This window comes from Triticum urartu, chromosome 7 (genome assembly GCF_003073215.2).
Source record: "Triticum urartu cultivar G1812 chromosome 7, Tu2.1, whole genome shotgun sequence".
NCBI classification, from domain to species: domain Eukaryota; kingdom Viridiplantae; phylum Streptophyta; class Magnoliopsida; order Poales; family Poaceae; genus Triticum; species Triticum urartu.
In genome coordinates, this window is record NC_053028.1 from 70,986,016 (window position 1) to 70,990,689 (window position 4,674).

Here is a 4,674-nt window from a genome sequence, read left to right on the forward strand (position 1 = left end):
GCCCACATTGTAGGTACCGTAAGAAAATTGAAGACCTTAGAGCAAGTACAATAGAACTGAGTCAGCAGGCTATAAGGATTAAATTAATATATTTCTGCTTAGTTGGAGGAAAGAGAAGAGAAGAGAGAAGATAAGCGGGCTCTTTGTGAAGAGCCAACTCTAGCACGTGCTTCTAGGCACTTTGTGAGAATGAAAGGTGGGCCACATAATAAAAAAGTAGTACATTCTTTTGATCTACTATTGTACATGTTGGCTATAAGATAGGCTGCAGATGACATGGCACTGGCTTGTAGCCAGCAGCTGGCTATATTATTAACCATGCTCTTAATAAAGGTCCGACTGTACTAGACTTTAACTAATGTCAGTTAATAATGCCATCGAGTTAATAGGTCTTACTTATTGGTGGGAGTTATAATTAAGTTATACAATAAAGAAGAGGCATTTGCTTGGCCTTTTTTATAGCTTAAACTATCTCTTTATTCATTACCAATCGAATTTAGTAGGTGCTAGGAGGTGGGTTATCTAATCATACATTCAGATTCATAAATTTTGCCATACTAGGCAAGTCATGAGCAACGACATTGGCCCTGCGGGAGGTATGCTCTTCAGGCCATCTCCAACACAAGGGTGATTAGAATCCTGAGCAAGTCAGCATGCACAACCGTCTGGTGCTAACAGCTATATTTTGTATGTGTTTCCTAACCTTTGACTCCTTAGTATGGGTCGGTACGACACGAAAACTGCCAAAACGGCCAGCATTTAATCCCTAGTGCCCTTGCCTAAGCACTCGCATTGTAGGTGCCCTAAGAAAACTGAAGACGAAGTTCTGTTTCCTCTTTCCCTCTCGAGGCGATACATGAGGAAGTTTTGTTTCCCACGCCGGCACAGCCGCTGGCTCCCCTTACCTCCGCTTGTAGTTTCCGGGCCACCGTCTTGACGGCATTCTATGACAGTGTCGAGGAGCCGTGGATGTGTGTTCAGGCAAGGCCTTCAAGTCGGCGGTGGAGGTCTTGCCAAGGATCCTGTTTCTTTGGCTTCGTCCACATCGCGTCAGCGGTTCCTCTGGCGCTGCCGTGAAGCCGGAAGTGTTGGTGTTGGAGGTGGCTGGCATTGTGGTGGTAGTCTCATCCAAGGTATGGTGCACCGAGAGTTTCTTCGAAGGTAGAAGATGGTTGCCGGTTCTGGAGTCCCTCAGCGGTGTTGCCGCATGAGTACTTCAGAATCGTGATCCAGGACGAGTGGAGATGTGCTCCGGCCAACAATTCATAGCGACAAGTGCGACGCCGTTTGCGGCAGCGCCTGTTTCGAGGCTCACAACACAGTTTTTCTGCTATGACTTTCTCTTGGATCTTGGAGCTGGCTAAGGTTTGTCGCTGGCGGGGGAGCAACAGGGATGGGAGGCGGGAAGAGGACGAGCCCCCCCCCCCCCCCCCCCCCCCCCCCACACGCTCGGATTTAAAAAAGACGCTCGCCTTCACTGATGCGTGGGCCCGTGGTCCATGGTCGTCATTAATTAAGACACGGGAGGCAGCTGGCCGGCCGCCATGTGGGGACAGGACAGACACCGAGCGGGCGCGTGGCGCGTTCGCGCCGACGCATCTCAAGCGTAAATTTGGGCCTGAAATGGGTCCACGCGGACGCGTTTTGGGAATGAGCCGACACATTGGGCAAGCATTTTTCCACGGCAACCTAAATGGATGGCGCCGGACGAAATGGGTCGCCGCGTTGAAGTTGCTCTAAGTAACTTAATCAAGCGACAAAGGAAAGAAAAAGAAAAAAAAAAGAAAATACCAACATGAATCTTCGTGTAAAATCAATGACATAGTATTTACATGTGCAATACTTATGTCATATCTAGATGTGATTTAGCGAAACTGTTATTTATTTTTATTACTTGTAGGAGTACCATGGCTTGTTGGGGACGTACTATAAGGCAGATGCTGCGTCTCCACTTGAGACGAGGAGTTGAGCACCAACACACACTCGAGAGTCGAGAAGAGGATGGTTCGCCTCACTGGCCCTTCTTGGCGCCCTCCACGTAGCCGCCTTGGTGTTCCCCCTCCTCTCCCACCTCGCCCTCTGCCTGCACCGGCACAAGGACCTCCGACGCCGCTACGGCGCGTGGGCCGTCGTCAGCGGGCCAACATCCGGCATGGGGCGGTCCACGGCCCTGGGGCTCGCGCGTAGGGGGCTGAATCTGGTCCTCGTCGGCCGCAACCCGGCCAAGCTCCGGGAAGTCTCCGCGGCGATATCCAAGGCCGCTCCGGCCGTCCAGAGTCCAGACCAAGACCGTCGTGTTCGACCTGTCGCTCGTCTCCACCGCTCAGGGTGAGAAATTATCACGCAGAACACTGCACACTACGCACACAAGCACGCATGCATCCATCCATTTAAGCTCCTCAAATGGATATCCGGCAGGGGACGAGGCGATGCGGCAGCTGCGGCGGACCGTGGAGGGGCTGGACGTCGGCGTGCTGGTGAACAACGCCGGGGTGCTCGAGGCCCCCACGGCGTTCCTGCACGAGGCCGGCGTGGAGGCGTGGGTGGACATGATACGGGTGAACTTGCTGGCGCTGACCGAGGTGACGGCGGCGGTGATTCCGGGGATGGTGGAGCGCGGGAGGGGAGCTGTGGTGAACTTCGGCTCAATGCATCGGAGGCCCTCCCCTCCTTGCCCATCTACACCATGTACGCCGCCACTAAACAGTACGGCCGGCGTGCCAACTGCCAAGTAGAACTAGCGAGCAATCATGAGGCGACTTAATTTGTTTCACCGATTCCTTCCATGCAGCTATGTTGCTTGGTTCTCCAAGTGCCTTCACGTCGAGTATAGAAGCAAAGGAATCGACGTGCAATGCCAGGTACAGTAAATTCACCTCCCATGCATAATCTATAATTCTATATGCACTGCCACGGTGCCGCTGACAACAATCCTATGTGTAGGCACCGTTCTTCGTGACCGGAGCCATGGCGTCGGGCTTCTCGGAGGCCAAGCTATTCGCGCCGTTGACGCCGACGCCCGACGACTACGCGCGCGCAGCGGCGCGCTGGATCGGCCATGGCGCGCTCTGCGTGCCCAACTTGCGGCACCAGATCGCGTGGTTCATAGCCTACGTCGTGCCCGACTGGTTGCTCGAGGAGCTCCTCCTGCGTGAGCACCTGTGGCAGAGGAAGGAGCTTCAGATGATGAGGCCGTTGCCTCGTGCCCCAGCTGAGACTCGGGACCTAGTAAGCTACACAGGCACAAGCGGCTGCCTCAGCTGAGTGCTGAATGGCTGCGTGCAGTGGCGGACCCAGGATTTAGGAATGATGAGCATGGCTGAACTCTAACGCCCTTCTCAATAAGTTAGTTGGAAGAAGTCATCAGCATACATTCTTGCAAGTTTAATTAACTTGTCATTGTCATAGTTGGCAAAAGATTTTTCGGATACGCACCTCTGCTGAGTAGATCTCTTAGCAAAATGATTATTCAACTCAACAATAATTTGATCAAGCGCCCCATTAAATATTTCAAGATGGAAATTATCATAGTAAGCTACTAACTGGCTGCCATGACCCCTCTAATCTATAACTGGCGTTTCATCTTCCATAATTGGCATAACAAAAAAAAATCATGATTCAATCCGACAGTTTGATCGTCATGGATGCTCTGAAGTTGAATGAAGCGTACACACTGGTGGCTGCACCAATTCTAGACGACGTAGTCTACTACAAGATTTCGGAAAGGTCACTATTGAACATTGTTTTAAAGAGACAAATATGGTTGCCCATGATTTAGCTAGCTATGGGAGGGGTAATCCACCGACGGTGTGGTCGGATACACCTCATAGTTTTATTCTCAATGTTTTAGCAAACGATGTAAGTTTGATTTGAGATAATAAAGCAGCCGTGAAGGCTTTCCCATAAAAAAAAGACAAAAGCCCTCTGCCTCCTCGAAAATACCCAACCACTGTTTTCCTTTTTCCTCAATTGTTTTCTATGCGGTATCATTAAGGCCTACATCACGCACAATGTTTTAATCCTTTCATTGTAAGCATTACGATAGATCATTAGTCCTTTTCTAGAATTCTGGTATGCACTAAAGCACGAATACAAATCTTTCAGTTTTTTTTCCAACAAACTCAAATTTGTGGTCTTTTGTGTTGCATTGGTGTCATCATCACTCTGATTTGAGCTGATGAGAAAAATACGAAAGAGAAAAGATTGAATTGGATATTAAGACACCAAGAAACAACAATACAAAAAATAAACGTTTTTTTCTCGAATACGCAAAGCTTGTGTATCATTGCATTGATAGAAAGAAGATTGAATGAGTACAGAAGGTGATACAACACATGACATGAACGCAAGGGACGTGAACATGGTGCCCAAAACAGTTAGGATTAGGAACAAAGAGCAATAGGAAAAACCAAGGCAGTTGACCATGGAACTCCAGTGCCTGGCAAGCGGCGATGTGTTGGCATGGTCAAGCTACTGAGGAGGAACACAATGGTGTGCTTGCCCAGTAACTACGGAGGGGTGCGATCAAATGGAAGTGGGAAAGGCCAAACGGGCTCTTCCATCCCAACATCATAACGCCAGGCATCGCAGTATCGGGGCTAGCAGAATATGAATAGCATGGACTCTATTTTGTTCAATAAATTACTATATAAGTACCTTATACAACATGAGCCA

At 49.7% G+C, this 4,674-nt stretch overlaps 1 pseudogene; it reads left to right on the forward strand.

The window, feature by feature from the left end:
- The first annotated feature begins 946 nt into the window (after nt 1-946).
- On the forward strand, nt 947-3,264 carry LOC125518382 (annotated as a pseudogene).
- Nucleotides 3,265-4,674: the final 1,410 nt, after the last annotated feature.